This window comes from Triticum urartu, chromosome 6A, assembly GCF_056163025.1.
Source record: "Triticum urartu cultivar PI428250 chromosome 6A, HENAU_Tu73, whole genome shotgun sequence".
Lineage (NCBI taxonomy): Eukaryota > Viridiplantae > Streptophyta > Magnoliopsida > Poales > Poaceae > Triticum > Triticum urartu.
The window spans coordinates 357,273,654-357,291,608 of record NC_141878.1 but is presented as its reverse complement, the minus strand read 5'-3'; positions in this window follow the sequence as shown (position 1 = coordinate 357,291,608).

Here is a 17,955-nt window from a genome sequence, read left to right as displayed (position 1 = left end):
AATGGTATCGTCAGCACCCGCATCTAGTTTTGGAAGTAAACTGTGAGTCACGGGGACCCAGCAATCTCTCACCCTCGCGATCGAGACTATTTAAGCTTATGGGTAGGGAAAGGTTGTGAGGTGGAGCTGCATCAAGCACTAGCATATATGGTGGCTAACTTACACAAATGAGAGCGAGAAAAGAAGGCAAAGCACGTTCGAGAATCTATGATCAAGAAGTGATCCTAGAACTACTTACATTCAAGCATAACACGAGACCATGTTCTCTTCCCGGACTCCGCCGGAAAGAGACCATCACGGCTACACACGCGGTTGATCCATTTTAATTAAGTTAAGTGACAATTTCTCTACAACCGGATATTAACAAATTCCTATCTGCCCATAACCGCGGGAACGACTTTCGGAAGTTCAAATCCCTGTAGGGGTGTCCCAACTTAGCCCATCACAAGCTCTCACGGTCAATGAAGGATATTCCTTCTCCCAGGACGATCCGATCAGACTCGGAATCCCGGTTACAAGACATCTCGACAATGGTAAAACAAGACCAGCAAGACCACCCGCTGTGCCGACAAATCCCGATAGGAGCTGCGCATATCTCGTTCTCAGGGCACACCGGATAAGCTAAGAGTACGGGAGCCAACGTAACCCAAGTTGCCAAGGGACGGCCCCACACGGTGCTCTAGGTTTGACCAACACTTAGAGAAGCACTGGCCCGGGGGGGGGGTTAAAATAAAGATGACCCTTGAGTCCATGAAACCCAAGGGAAAAAGGCTAGGTGGCAAATGGTAAAACCAAGGTTGGGCCTTGCTGGAGGAGTTTTATTCAAGGCGAACTGTCAGGGGGTTCCCATTATAACCCGACCGCGTAAGGAACGCAAAATCAAGGAACATAACACCGGTATGACGGAAACTAGGACGGCAAGAGTGGAACAAAACACCAGGCATAAGGCCGAGCCTTCCACCCTTTACCAAGTATATAGGTGCATTAAAGTAAACAAGATATAATAATGATATCCCAATGATAAACATGTTCGAACAAGGAACAAACTCCAATCTTCACCTGCAACTAGCAACGCTATAAGAGGGGCTGAGCAAAGTGGTAACATAGCCAAACAACAATTTGCTAGGACAAGGTGGGTTAGAGGTTTGACATGGAAATATGGGAGGTATGATAAAGCATGTGGTAGGTATCGAGGCATAGGCACAGCAATAGAGCGAGCAACTAGCAAGCAAAGATAGAAGTGATTTCGAGGGTATGGTCGTCTTGCCTGCAAAGTTCTCCGAGTTGACGTAAGCTTGATCCTCGTAAGCATACTCAACGGGTTCCTCGATCACGTACTCGTCTCCCGGCTCTACCCAAAACAAGAACACAAGCAAAGGAAACCACAATCAACCATGGTGCAATGCGCAAGCAACATGATGCAAAACATGGCATGATATGCGGGATGTAAAATGCAATGCATATGCATGCTCCGGAAGGAAAAGATTGAGCCAGGCCTCAACTTGGAAAACCAAGTGCGCTGCTAGAAAGATGAGTTGATTTCGGTCGAAATCGATATAAAGATCATCGAAATCGGACGCACGGTTTGCAAATGGCAAGCAAAACAATAATGGCACAATTCTGCGATTAACAGCACGATGCCATCTAAAATACAACAAGAAACTAAGCTACTGCACTCGAACATAGCAACAAAGCACATGGCAGTGATCCACTCAAGATGGTTGACAAAATATGAACACTGAGCTATGGCTAAATCACACAATAGCAGGTTCAAACAAGCATGACAAAAGTGCAAAAGATATCAGGTTCACAGACTTGGTGAAAATAACATGTCAGGAATTAGCATCAGGAAGCAATGTTTAGAGCAAGATAACAACATGCTACAGGAACATATCATGGCAAGGCAAGGCATGGCATGAAACTACTCAAAGCATATAACAAAAGTCCCTTACTGACCATAAGCCAAAAAGGATCAGAAGATATGATGGCACCTATGTAAACATAGCAAGTTTCGTTAACAGATTCAGACTTAGCAGAAAACTGGGCATGGCATAAACAGAGTTACGTAGGCATGTTTGCCAGCTCGATGGACTCACCACAAGGCATTGCATGACAAACTAAGAATACACCCAGCAAGAAGACATGTTCAAGAAGCTAACCATGGCAAGAACAATCTCATAGCATGCATGGAACAACTACAAAAACCTTGGCAAAATTGATTAACATGTAAACAATCTGCCAGGAATATTTTATAGCAAAAGTAGAGCAAGATTGAGTCATGCTAGGATACTCCCCAATTGCAAACAAAGACATGGATGGATAGAACATAACAATATCTCAAAATCATCCTTAGTGAACATGCTCAAAAGAGGCATGGATCACTCTGTAGCAACATGAATACATGGCATAAAAATAACATCAGGGAAATGACTTAGAAGAATTCTGAGTCCCTGAAATCAGCAACATCATGAGAGCTACTTTGCATGCTTGTTTCACTCAACAAAGTGCACAAAGAGACATGGCATAAATACTAGCATGTAGCAGGCAAGAAAATGAAACTAACCATGGGACAAACACCTACATAGCATGGTTGAAATAAATCACACAAAAATTAAAAAAAAACAGCCTCATGATGCAAAATGCCATGTTCATGAACTTGCTCAAATGCAAAAACCAAAGCAACCACTGGATTGGTGGGATTTTTCGACCCCAAAAACATATATAATATGTTGGGGTTGCTGTAGAAAAATCATCACAAATGCGTTAAGTCTAAAACTACCTAAAAAGGAAACTGACCGAAATGGCCTTTCCTTATTTGGAAACGTCCAGAAATGGACTTGCCTAATTTGGAAAAGACCTGATCTGGAAAGACCCAAAATGGACAAATGCCCGTTTGGGTTAAAAACCAGGGCGTGCAGATGACAGGTCGGCCCGTGGGTCCACGTGTCAGGTGAGTGTGAGTGTGGGTGCACGGCTGACAGGTGGGACCTGGCCTCCGTCTCGCTGACCATTGGGTCCTGGCTTGGGGCCCCCAAGGTGGTGACGCATGCGCGCGGGAGCAGGGGAAAAATAGAGGAGGTGGTCGGCGGCGACTGAGCACGGTGGAGCCCTCGCCGAAGTTGCTCCGGTGGCCTAGCAGAGCGGCGGAAGGACGCAAAAGGATCGCGAGAGGATCCCGCGTTCTCGGGTGCCACTAGCCGCACCGGACGACGGCGGAGTCGACACCGGCGACGAGCTACAGAGGTGGTGATGGTGCGGACGCACGCGGCTAGGCGGACAGCTATGCGAGCAGCTAAGGGCGCGGATCGAACCTACTCTAAGTGGTGAACACGACGGACACACGTAGACGGGCAGCGGGGGACGGAGCACTCGCTGGAGACGAGGTCCGACGACGGCGACTCAGGCGGACGGCGCGGGGCTAGCTAAAGCATGCAACAGAGGAGGCGAAAGGGACATGACTGAACAGGGGCTTACCACTGGTACGATAGTGTGCTCGGTTGGCCGGGAGGTGGACGAAGACGAGCATGATGGCGACCGAACACCTACAGATACCGCAGGGACTAAGAGGAAGGAGACAACTCCGTCTTGGCGTCCTGAGGTGAAGTAGTGGACGCCGGGGACGTAGTCGACGCCGGGGAGGAAAACGGACACGATCGCCGGGGTTGAGGTGGTCGAAGATCACGCCGGCGACGAGCTCGCGCGCTCGGATGCGCTTGGAAGGTGGGTGGCGTGGCGAGAGGGAAGAGGGGAAACCCTAAAAGCGCATGGACATGGAGAGGGGATAAAAGGGGGGATAGGTCGAGGGTTTGGAGCGGCGAAACTCTCGGCCTTGGCCATGTACGCGCTCGCAAGGGGGGGACCGAGGTGGAAGAGAGGTGGGTGAGGGGTGTAGCCAAAGACGCTATCGCCTGGGGCCGGCTTTGCCACGTGGAGAGAGGCTAGCGGGGGTGCGGGCGCGCGCGGGTGAGAAAAGGCAGAGAGGGGGTCTCGAGCGGGCTCGCTGGCGCGCTGAGCTCGCTGGCGCGGGGCTAGCTGGGCTTGCCTGGGAGGCCAAGGCCCAGTTGGGTGCTGCTGCTGCTGCTCTGCTTCTCTTCTTTTTTCTATTTTTCTTCAGACAGAAAAACAAAAGGAAAATCACAGGGGAAAAGAAGAGGAGTTTAAGTAATATAAAAATATCCTGATGATCCTGAATTTGTGTAGCATTTAATAAAATTGCTTTGGTAATTTTTAAAGGTATAAAAATATTCCAAGTTTGAATTAAAATTCAAACTTGATGCATTTTTGAACCCAACCAAAACAATTCTAAAAGAGGTGAAATTTGGCAGGGGGTTTCAAGGCATGGTGCTATAATTTTGGGAAAAAGATGAGCATTAAAGGAGGAGGGTAGAGGTGCACTTGTCAAAGAAAGAAAAGAGGGGAAGAGGTGGTGATGAATGAAGGGGAGAGATGATGCTTGGATCCCAAGGAACATGCCACAATGCAACATGCTACAGATGAAGATGCACATGATGAGGCCATGATGCACAAGATGTACATGATATGAAATGCATGACAAGAACAAAAACAAAACAAAGGCAAAACCCAATCATGAATCTCATAACTTAAGGTCGGAAATGGCAAGAGTTGGAATACAAATATGGAAAGTTACATCCGGGGTGCTACAACACTCCACCACTATGAAAGGATCTCATCTCGAGATCTAGGACTGGAAAAACTCCGGATATTCGGAACAGAGGTGATCCTCGCGTTCCCAGGTGGCTTCTCGGTCGGAATGATGTGACCACTTCACTTTTAGGAATTTGTTAGACTTGTTGCGAGTCTTGCGCTTAGTGTCTTCAAGAATAGCAATAGGATGCTCATGATAAGACATGTCTTCTTGGAGATCAATCTCTTCGAAGTTGATGGTGCGGTCAGGAGTCTTGAAACACTTGCGAAGCTGAGACACGTGAAACACGTCGTGCACGTTTGCAAAGTTGGATGGAAGCTGAAGTTGATAGGCGAGATCGCCTCTTTTGCCAATGATCTTGAAAGGACCCACGTATCTAGGGGAAAGCTTCCCTTTGATACCAAAGCGACGAGTACCTTTCATTGGAGAGATGCGTAGGTAGACATGGTCTCCGATCTCGAAAGCCAAGTCACGATGCTTGCTATCATAGTAACTCTTCTGGCACGATTGCGCGGCTTTGAGATTGTCACGAATGACTTTGCACATTTTTTCAGCCTCTGTGATCAAGTCATTGCCAAGAAGTCGGTGTTCACCAGTCTCTGACCAATTAAGAGGAGTACGTCACTTTCTGCCCGAACTCGCTTGGAAGCTGTTGTTGTAGGAGAACTTGGCATATGGAAGACAATCTTCCCACTTCATAACGAAAGAAATGACACAAGCCCTGAGCATATCTTCAAGAATTTGATTTACTTGCTCGACTTGGCCACTAGTTTGAGGATGGAAGGCTGTGCTTAACCGAATGCTGGTGCCCATAGCCTTCTGGAAGGAATCCCAAAACTTAGAGGTAAAGATGCTTCCACGATCTAAAGATATCAACTGCGGAATGCCGTGCAAGGAGGCAATCATGGAGGTATATAGCTCTCCCAACTGAGCTGCTGTGATAGATTCTTTGTTAGGAAGAAAATGAGCCACTTTAGTGAGCTTGTCGATGACAACGAAGATAGTATCATTGCCACGCTTGGACTTGGGAAATTCAGTCATGAAGTCCATCTCAATATGGTCAAACTTCCATTCTAGAATGGCAAGAGGTTGGAGGAGACCAGCTGGCCGTTGGTGTTCTGCTTTCACTCTTCTGCAGACATCACATTCATTCACGAACTGAGCAATCTCGCGCTTCATTTGTGTCCACCAATACGACTTCTTGAGGTCATGGTACATCTTTGTACTTCCAGGATGAATAGATAGGAGTGAATTGTGAGCCTCGTTCATAATGACTTTACGAAGGTCACCCTTGGGAACAACAATGCGATCCTCAAAGAATAGAGTATCTTTGTCATCAAGGCAATAGAACTTGTACTTGGGTTGGCTCTTGGCAATCCCATTCTTCACCTTCTTCACCATTGCATCAAGAAGTTGTGCCTCACGAATCTAATCTTCCAAAGTAGGAGAGACTTGGAGGTTGGCAAGGAATCCTTGAGGAACAACTTGGAGATTAAGTTTGCGGAAAGCTTCACAAAGATCCGGTTGGTAGGGCTTGATAATCAAACTATTGCAGTAAGCCTTCCTGCTCAAAGCGTCTGCAATGACATTGGCCTTGCCTAGAGTATATTCAATACTCGTATTATACTCTTAAATCATCTCGACCCAACGAGTCTGCCTGAGGTTGAGGTTGGGCTGAGTGAAGATGTACTTGAGGCTCTTATGATCAGTGAATATGTCCACTTTCCTTCCCAACAAGAGATGTCTCCATGTTAAAAGAGCATGGACGACTGCTGCCAACTCGAGGCCATGAGTGGGGTAGTTCTTTTCGTTGGGCTTCAACTGGCGAGAGGTATAGGCCACAACTTCCTTTTCTTGCATTAAGATAGGACCGAGACCTTGCAGAGAAGCATCACAAAAAACCCCAAATGGTTTGGATTCATTAGGAGGAGTCAGAACTGGAGCTGTGACTAGCTTCTCTTTCAGGGTGTTGAAAGCGATGTCACATTCAGGCATCCAGACGTACTTCACATGTTTCTGGAGAAGGTTGGAAAGAGGCTATGCGATCTTAAATTTTCAACGAATCTTCGACAATAGCTTGCGAGCCCAAGAAAGTTGCGGAGCTGCTTCACATTCTGAGGCGGTTCCAATTCACAATTGCAGACACCTTCTTAGGATTAAAATCTATGCCCTTGGTGGAGATGATATGCCCAAGGTAGAGAACCTCATCGAGCCAAATCTCACACTTTGAAAACTTCGCCTAGAACTGATGTTCTCTGAGTTTGTCGAGCACCAATCTCAAGTGTTTGGCATGATGCTCCTTGTTGTTCGAAAAGACCAAAATGTCATCGAGATAGACCAAGACGAAGTCATTTGTGTAGGGGTTGAAGATGAAGTTCATCATGCGAGAGAATGTTGGAGGAGCGTTGACAAGGCCGAAAGACATGACAATGTATTCATAGGAACCATAGCTTGTTCTGAATGTTGTCTTGGCGATGTCTTGTTCATGAATGCGAATCTGATGATAGCCCATATGGAGGTCAAGCTTGGAGAATACTTGAGCACCTTTGAGTTGTTCGAAAAGCTCATTGATGTTGGGAAGTGGGTACTTGTTCTTTATGGTCTTCTTGTTCAATGGACGATAGTCGACACAAAGTCGGTCCGTGCCATCCTTCTTCTTGACAAAAAGAACACCACAACCCCAAGGAGAAGAACTTGGTGGGATCAGACCCATACGCTCTTGTATATCGAGTTGTTTCTTCAGCTCCTTTAACTATTCTGGTCCAAGCTTGTAAGGACGTTTGCAAACAGGTTCCGTGCCAGGCTCAAGATCAATGACGAATTCAATTGGCTGGTGAGGAGGCATTCCTGGAAGCTCTTCTGGAAAGACGTCTTGACATTCGCAAACGACTGGAATATGAGAGATGGCATCCAGCTCGCCCTTCTCACTAAGAGAAAACAGTCGAATGGTATCGTCACGAGCGGCAAATACGATCACATCCTCAGACGAATGTGTCAATTGAATCTGCCTGGCAGCACAATCCAGTTGAGCCTTGTGCTTAGAAAGCTAGTCCATTCCGAGAATAAGATCAATATCCGAGTCACCAAGGGCCATTGGAGAAGATAGAAACTTATAGTCACCCATCTTGATTGAAACATTCGGGATCATCGTGGTAGCCCTCATAGAGTTGGCCGGAGAAACCACTCCCATAGGTTTACCCAACATTTCCGAAATGAAGTCATGCTTTGAAACAAATGATCTTGACATGAAACAATGCGATGCACCAGTATCAAAAAGGACTTTCGCAGGAGTAGAGGTAACTGGAAAGTTACCATGATCACTTCTGAAGAGTCCTTTGCCTGAGCTGCGTTCACCATGTTGACCTTTGCAAACTTGGGATTATGCTTCACCACTACATTGCTGGCAGATCTCACAGGAGGAGGAGGTGGAAGACGCCTCTGGTTGAAACATTTGTTCGCATAGTGCCCCTTCTGCTGACACTTGTTGCACGTAACCTCTGAGAGCGGCCGGTGATACGGAGCACTTCACCTTGGAGCATGAGACGAAGCTTTGTTCTGAAAGCCTGGGTTGGGTGGGTGGGAAGATCCATTGCCACCTTTGCTCTTCTGTTGATAAGGCTGATGGAACGGAGGAGGAGTAGGCAAACAGTACTTTTGCTCCTTAGCTGCCAATTGAGTTGAAGAAGAAGGAGTTGCATCCCTGACTCTCTTCTTGGAAGCATCACACTTGAGCTGAGCGGTCTCTTGCTTTAATGCCATGTTGTAGAATTCATCATACTTTTTCGGCTCAAAATGCACGAGAGCTAGTTGCAGATCTTCTCTGAGGCCACCTCTGAACTGATAAATCATGCTCTTCTCGTCAGGGACGTCTTGCTTGGCGAAGCAAGCGAGCCTCTGGAACAGGATGTTGTATTGGTAAACAGACAAGCTGCCTTGCTTCAGATTGCAGAACTCCTCACGCTTACTCTCAACAACACTCTAAGGAATGTGGTGAGCTTTGAAGTCTTGGCAGAAATCATCCCAGGTAATCACACGACCTCCTCTGGAATCTTTGTATTGTTGATACCACTCAACAGCTTGGTCTTTGAGTTGGAACGAAGCAAACTTGACAAAGTCCTCAAGCCTGACGTTGCTACACTCAAAATGTTTGCAGATATCCACGAGCCAATCATCAGCGTCTGTGGCCTCGACACAGTTACTGAAGGACTTTGGCTGGTTTGCGAGGAACTGGTTGAGGGTAGAAAACTGAGTTTGCTTGTTGCCATGGCCTTGATTTCCTTGGTTGCGCTCTAGCAAGAGTTGCATAATCAGCTGCATGTTAGCGTTGGTAGCGGCCATCACAGCTTGCCATGCCTCCGGAGGTGGAGGTGGTGGCGGAGGTTCAAGATTCTGACGCGTTGGAGGAGCCATCCTGAAGAGGGTGACATCCGTTAGCATCTTGAAAGACATATATTCAAGCTGAATCAATGGATCGAAATTGCAACATATAGCCTTAACATTCGAACAAAATGAACGAATGAATTCCAAATTAAATATCACATTTCCATAAATTGAGAAGCCACTTAGATAGAGGTAGATGAATAAAACAACAAGGAACGGACATGAACAACTACTTGGTAAGTATTACCCAATCACAAACCAAATATCTGCGGAAGAAATACTAGAGCTACATGAATTCCCACCTATGAAACTCCTGAAACTTTCCGGTTATGCAATCAGGTGTTGGGGTTACAGGGGAAGCATAATATCTCACCCAAAACTAGCAAATCCTACATCCAGCTGTATCCATCCTTCAACACATAACCAAGAAACCTTCAGAAATCATTTACCTCAACCTTCGAAAAGCATCCGTTATACGAGTTATGGTAATAATCCCGAACTCCCGCCCCAGTACTGGGTGGCGTCGAGGTTATCTCACCAAAAACTGCATAAAAGAGATTTTCGATGTCAGCGAAACTCAGGTATTCCAGAACTACAATGATAAAATTGTGACAACAACACCTCGGAGCTCAACTCCCCGGGACACTGCCACAACCCCTAAATGTCAAGAGGCACCAAGAACAGTGTTCTCGTCACAAAAACCATCGAAACGATTCCAAGATACCCGCGTGATCCTAAATTTTTTTAGTGAAATTTGAGAAGAGAAGAGTCAAAACTCTACGTCGGGATGCCTCACCAGAGCGACGAAGGGACTGAGGAGTAAAAAGAATCCTACTCTTCGATATATATAATCCTATAAGACTCAAAACATTTTTCTAGACTCAACAACGCCAGTGATTCGGTCAAGCAGGGGGGCTCCTAAGTCGGGGAAGGCTCTAATTACCAACTTGTAACACCCACGATGCGGCTATATCTCCCACGTGTCGGAGCACGACTTAGAGGCATAACCGCATTGTAGGCATGTCGCAAGAGGTGTAATCTTTACACATCCCATGTACTGAATAAGAAAGAGGTACAGAGTTGGCTTACAATCGCCACTTCACACAATACATAAATATAGCAGTACGTCATCCAGATACAATCAAGATCCGACTACGGAAACAAAATAAAGACAACCCCAAATGCATAAGATCCCCGATAGCCCCAACTGGGCTCCACTACTAATCATCTGGAAAGGAAACGTAGTAACGTCCTGAGTCCTCATCGAACTCCCACTTGAGTTCAGTCGCATCGCCTGGAATGGTATCATCGGCACCTGCATCTGGTTTTGGAAGTAAACTGTGAGTCACGGGGACTCAGCAATCTCACACCCTCGCGATCAAGACTATTTAAGCTTATGGGTAGGGAAAGGTTGTGAGGTGGAGCTGCAGCAAGCACTAGCATATATGGTGGCTAACTTACGCAAATGAGAGTGAGAAGATAAGGCAAAGCACATTCGAGAATCTATGATCAAGAAGTGATCCTAGAACTACTTACGTTCAAGCATAACACGAGACTGTGTTCTCTTCCCGGACTCCGCCGAAAAGAGACCATCACGGCTACACACGCGGTTGATCCATTTTAATTAAGTTAACTAACAAGTTCTCTACCACCGGATATTAACAAATTCCCATCTATCCATAACCGCAGGCACGGCTTTCGAAAGTTCAAATCCCTGCAGGGGTGGCCCAACTTAGCCCATCATAAGCTCTCACAGTCAACGAAGGATATTCCTTCTCCCAGGACGACCCGATCAGACTCGGAATCTCGGTTACAAGACATCTCGACAATGGTAAAACTAGACCAGCAAGACCACCCGCTGTGCCGAAAAATCCTGATAGGAGCTACACATATCTCGTTCTCAGGGCACACCTGATAAGGTAAGCGTACGGGAGCCAACGTAACCCAAGTTTTTTTTGAATATGTACTGCAAGGCAACAGCCTCACAGCTCTTTATTGAAAACAACAAAGAACAAAGTCCTATTACAAGTCCAAACAAGAAGAGAAAAGAGGAAGACAGAAATACTTACAAAGTTACAACCCAAGCAGGGCAAAGAAAAACACTACCTAAGGAAGGTTAGAGATCCAGGTTAGAAGGCTATCCTTGTATTTACATTTTATCCTATGAGAAAGAAGGGTTATGTCATGGATGAAGTTATGCCTCCATGCTGTGAAAGAAGGTGTCTCATTCCTGAAAACCTTGCCATTCCTCAAGATCCAAATGTTCCAAGCTGCTGTAAAGACCACTTCAGTGAAGAAAGAATGCCCAAAATCCTTCCTAGCCTTTACTGCCATGTTGTAAGTTGTCATCCCAGGCTGTGGGTCCCAGATAATCTGCAAGTAATTCCAGACTCTAATGCTAAAATTACAAGAGAAGAACAGATGTGCACGATCTTCATGGATCAGATATGGACATAGGACACAAGTATGATCTTCCACATGCCAATGCCTTTTGAGTAGCATGTCTCTGGTGTTTAAACGATCTCTCAGCAGTAACCAACCAAACATTTTGATTTTCAATGTACATGAAGATTTCCAAATCCATTGGAAGATTGGATCAACAACAATATGCTGATGCTCATACACATAGAAGGATTTGGGTCTGAAACAACCCTTATGAAAAGGCCAAATCCATGCGTCATGAGTTGCAGAGCAAGAATAATCATGAGTCAGCTGTTGAAGACATTCAAGCTCAGCAAAGGCCTGTGTAGAGATGGGCAAATGCAAATTTGACAGAAACTCCTAGGAAAGCACATCAGACACTGAAAGTTGCTCATCAATAACAAAGGAGAAGAGCCTGGGAAATTTTTCACTGAGACAGGAACCCTTAAGCTCAACCATCCATCTGTCAGACCAAAAGAGAATGGACCTGCCATCACCCAACGCTGGAGTAGCCATCTGACGATATTTGTCAACCAATTTAAACACATCACGCCACCAAAAAGATCCACAGAGCGTGGTAGTATGAGGGACAGAGTTGGCATAGTAGGCATTCCAAATAAGGCCAACCCAGGGGATGTCATGATGATTATAAAATTTGTGCAAGAACTTCATAAGCAGGGCCTCATTCTGCACCCTGAGATTAAGCACACCAAGACCCCCTTTGTTTTTTGGTAAGCATACCAAGTCCCAGGCGGCTAGAGATTGTCTCGGAGTATCAGAGTTTCCTCTCCATAGACATTGTCTCTGAATCCTTTCAATTTGCTTCAAAATTCCAGTTGGGATGACTAGTGTACACAGGAAGTATATAGGCATTGATGTTAGAACAGAGTGGAGCAACTGCAACCTGCTACCTTGATTCAGAAAACATGAAGTGGCAGACAATCTTCTTTCAATCCTATGCACAAGGGGCATGAGGTCTTGGATTGAGGGCCTTGTAGTCCCCATGGGTAGACCCAAGTAAGTAAAAGGCATGGTTCCTATGCTACAGCCAAGAATTGAGGCCAACCTGTTAGCTTCATCAGATGACAAGTTCATAGGCACCATAAGGGATTTTGTAAAATTCACAGATAATCCTGTTGTCGCAGCAAAGACATCAAGCATGTCTTTAAGATCAAGCAGTTGGTGATCAATAGCAGGCAACACAATTAGTGTATCATCAGCATACTAAACAATGGGGTAATCCTGGCTGTTGGAAGGGATTGGCAAAGTCAGAATTCCTTTACTGCACATGTCATTGACAACAGACTGAAGCAGGTCAGCGGCAAGGACAAAAAGAAGAGGTGACATTGGGTCTCCTTGCCTGACTCCTCTCTTACATTTAAAATGGTTACCAGGAACACCATTAAGAAGCACAGAAGAAGAGCCAGAAGACAAAATAGTTTGCATCCAGGAGATCCATTTTTCATTGAAACCCTTGTATCTTAAGATTCTAAGAATGGCATCATGTTCAATAGTGTCAAAGGCTTTAGTAAAATCCAATTTCAGCAGCACTATTGGTCTCTTTGAAGCATTACACTGGTGGATATACTCAAAGCACCAAGCTAGACAATCCTGAATAGACCTGGATTTAATAAACCCATATTGGTTTTTATGAATACAGGAAAGGATGACCTTCTGCAACCTGTTTGCCAAAAGTTTAGTGAGGAATTTCAAACAGGTATTTGTCAAAGATATTGGCCTGTAATCATTCAAACCCTCAGGTGAAAGCTTTTTGGGGATCAAGGTTATGGGAGAACTGTTGATACACTCCAAATCAAGGTGCCCCTCAGACAACTCTTTGACCAGTTGATGAAAGTCATCTTTAATTATGTGCCAACACTTCTTAAGAAAAAGGCCAGTGAAACCATCTGGCCCAGGTGCTTTGTCAGGAGGCATTTCCTTAATAACACAATCAATTTCCTGCTCAGAAAAGGGCTTGGTCAAGTCATCTAGTCCCTGAACCTTCTTAATAATATTTGGCATATCAAAACCCAATTGTGTATTATTTGTGCATCCCATCCTTTGCTTGAACTCCTGCAAAAATAATCTAGCAATTGATGCATGATCAGAGGTCACTTGCCCATCATCAGAAGTTATACTAGAAATAGAGTTATTCCTGTATCTCTCTGTGGCCATGGCATGGAAAAATTTGGTGTTTTCCTCTCCCACTTTAATGTTTCTAATGGTACATCTCTGCTTCTAGTAGATAAATTGCAACCTTAGAGTTTCCTCCAAGTGTAACTTTACAATTTTCCTGAAATTTTCCTCAGGCCCAGACAAAGGCCTTAACTCCTCAAGACCATCCAGACAAAGAATTACTTTATTGCAGTTGGAAATTAGAGCCTTGACGGTAGAAAGGCTAATGTGCCAGTGTTTGAGTGCCTGCCTGAGAGCTTTGAACTTTGCAAATATTATAGCAGCAGAAGATCTCTTATGAACTGGTCTATTCCAAGATTCACTGACACAATCAAGAAAACCAGGCAAATTAGTCCAGTAATTTTCAAATCGAAACACTTTGGCCTTGGGAATAGTGGTTTTGATTTGCACTACACATGGCACATGATCTGAAGTGGTTCTAGCCAGAGGAAGGACCATAGTGTTAGGAAAAGAACATGTCCCTGAAGGGGTTGTAAAAAACCAATCAATCTGTTCAAGCAAAGGAGCAGTTTGCATATTTGTCCAAGTGTACCTTCTGCCCTTGATAGGTAATTCAATTAAGCCCAGATGCCCAATAACCTCATTAAAGATGAACATGTCATTAATATCACCACCTGGTTTATTCCTATTATCCATTGATCGCATGAAATTGAAATCACCCAATAACAGCCAGTTAGCATCTTCAGGGATAGTTAAATCATGCAACTAATTAATAAAATTATCTCTAGCTGGATTTTGATAGGGTCCATAGACTAAAACTAGAGTCCAGGTTTGGGAGTTATGAACAGACATGAACTCCACCATAATACCAAACTATTGGACTCAATTAGCTTCCCAGCAAACAAAGCAGTATTCCATACGACTAATAACCCACCCGAGGCTCCAGACGAAGGCACGTGGATAAACTGATCAAAACGGCATGGATAACACTTACGGATGAAACGCTGATCAATGGCCTCACATTTTTTTTCTTGGAGGCAAACAATGGAACAAGCACTCTCATCAATTTTCTGACGAACTGCACGCTTTCTGTCATATGGATTCAAACCTCGCACATTCCAACAAAGAACTTTCCAATCTCTAACATCATTGTGATTCATTACAGACCATAATTAAGTAACAGCAAAAGACTGTCACATAATGACAGTACCAGTTCAGCCAAGGGATAGCATAAAAGTTCAGACAAAGCCTAAAAGATAAGTGCAGATAAATGGTTTTCACAAGGGTTAACCATAAACCCCACCAAATGAAATGATCAGCTATCATTGGAGCTAGGAGAAGCAGAAGACTTGCAAGAAGAAGCCTCAAGCTTCTCCTTAGTGAGCTTCTCCGGCCCAATGCCGAGACGAAGGCCAACCTGCTGCAGCACATTGATTGGCGTGGGCGGCGGCACAGTAGGTTGATCTGCATCGTGAGGAGGAGCCCGCGGTAGTTCACCATCCACAGTAACCTTGCGCTTCTTCTGGGGCTTTGCTGTAGGTTTCTTCATAGGGGACTTGGCTGGAGTAGAATGCCTGAAGCCATCACGTAAGGCTGAGAGCCTGGCACTGCGCCTAACCTCAGACTCAACAATCACAGACTTTGGTTTACGAGCACGAGCTGGACGCTGACTTGGGGCTGCAGAGAAATTAAAGGCATACATCTCAACCACAGACAACGCTGGGTCAACCATGGCACAATCCTCAGCAACATTGTCAAAACAAAGTGCACGAGCAACAGGAGGCTTCCTTGGAATATTTACCATCCGACAAACAGGTGAAGGATGAAAAACCAACTTGTTCTTCATAGCAGAGTAAGAAAAAGATAACTCCCAAGAGCGCTTAGACAATAGAACTCGTTTGAAAGGACTGAAGAACTGTAACCCTCGAGGAATGTGCATTGTATCAAAGACTGGCATCATACGCTGAAAAGATCTTGTCCATTGCATTACCGGAGGAAGCTCTGGTCTGAAAACTGTCAGAACTTGACCAATAACAACGTGAGGTTGGATCAGAGGAGGCACATAAGCTGCCACAACACCTTGCTGATTATTGACAGATCCCTCAGTAGAATCAACAGGCCCCGAGTTCTCTAAAACCACTGATTCTTGAGAAGCAAGTAGTGCTTCATCCTCATGAATCTCCTCAATAATGACATTGTCATGCTGGGTATGAGGCTGCGGATCATCATTATGAGCATGAGGGTCCTCATTCCAACCCAGCTCTGGAAACTCAGGCATGACAAAGTTAACATTTTCAAAATGCATGTTCCCGAGCAACTGATGAGGGTTTCCATTGAAAGGCATCGGATCTTCATCAGCTGGCATAATGTCAGCAAATTCTGCAGAGAGCACATAGATAGGTGCTGTCCAAGAAAGACGCGTAGCTCCAAAGTCTGCATACTCACGATAGACAACATCCCTAGGTACTTGCTGAGGGCTTGGGAAAGAAACATAAACAAGAGTCCTGACTAGCCGCGAATCATCCTGATGCCAGATATGAAAACGACCAAAGGTGCTAACTGCCTCAGAAATATGCTATGTTGTGCGGTAGTCCAAAGGAACACCTAACATCATAATCCAGCCCCTACGAAAACCCTGAATAGCTCTGTGATTGATGCCTTGATCATGAGGAACAAACCGAACAAAGTGACCATTGCCAAGATCATAAGGAGGATGATTTATAATGGCATGCCTAGATGCAGGAGATCGGAACTCAAACAAACCTACACCCTCAATCCATTGCTGATCACTAAGAACGTCATGGTGAAGCTGAGTCATCACAAAGTCACTAACCAGTTGCCCGAAGTGATGAATCTGTCCGGGTGGCGGCGGAGGCTCAACAAAGCCAATGGCAAACTGCTCATGGCGACGGTCCGGCGCAATGGCTGGAGAGTAGAAAGTCCGAGGCACGCAGGTTGGCCCTCCATCGATGAACTCGAACCCTGGTGGAAGGAACTCAACAGGATCCAGTGGAAAATTTGCCATGGCTTGCTTTGGTGGAGGTGGAGCAGGTTGGTGATGCACGGGAAGTGGTGAAGACGTGATGTGACTCGTCTGCGCCGGCGCGTGGGTCGTCTCTATACCCGAGGAGTCCCTAGGCGATGGAGTAGTAGGCTGACTCGTGGCGGGCATGGGAATCAATAGTGGAGATTTTTCTGGATTTTGTTTCGTGTGCTTAACTCTCCAAACATAACCATTATCCTGGGCCCAATTAATGCAATCCCGATGACGATGACCATAACGTGAGCAAGCCAGGCAAACAGGACAAGAGACCGACAAGTGGCCCCGCTGGTGACAGTTGGAACAAGTTAGAACTCGGTCCACCATGTCATTGACCATCTCATCAAACAAAACAACAGCTTCCTAAGTAGACGGGATATCCATTGGCTGGGTGGTGGGCTGTAGTCCGTCATGGAGGGCTGCCCAACATGGGATGCAGGAGAATCAAGAGCAGATGAGAACAAACTAACCGCCTCAGGTGAATTCCTTTGAATCCGCGGCGGGTCAACAGAACCGAAAGTAATCGATGGAGAAGCAACAGTCCACTGGAGATTCACCGGCGGCGATGGTCGAATGATCAAATGCTCATTTGCCGGGACAACATATCCAGCATCATAAAGAGTATCAATACAATCCCGCGTGGCCGGATATCTATAACCCTTGCATGCATCATAGCTTTGGAACGTTGCAAAAGACATTTTCTTTTGAACAAAACCAGAAGATCTAAAAGAGGACTTAGACGGTGGTTTATGCATAGCGATCATCCCAAGCGCCGCCCGTCTCTTAGATGGGCTAACTAAGATCCATTCCGCATCACTTTGCAACTTCCAAAGTTTAAACTCTCGAACCCAATTTGGTCCTCCACGGCCCCATAGATTAAAATAACATTTGAATTGCGGGCAAGCAAAAGATCGAAGATCAACAATAGAGAAATCAACTTGCTTGGAAGAAACGTTGAAGGAATAAACCTTGTCACGTAAGCATGAGACACCCAACTCGATCGCAGATCCACCAACAGCAGCCTCTAGAGCCGCCGCCACAGAATGATCATCAAGCCTAAAAACATGACGGCTAAAGGACACCACCAACGTGAAGTGACCTGTGTCCTCCGTAGGGTGGACCGAAAAACCAGTAGATCTGAAAACTTTATCCGCAAACTCCAAACCCTTGGAGAAGTCCAAGCCAAGGGTTGATCCCGATGAGAAAACCATGACCCCTGAGTGAGGGGGAGACGCCGGAGAGATTGGTAGGGAAAGATTAGGGTTTTAGTGGTGGTGGGAGGAGATCGCCGGAGGTGGGGTGGGAGGTGGGA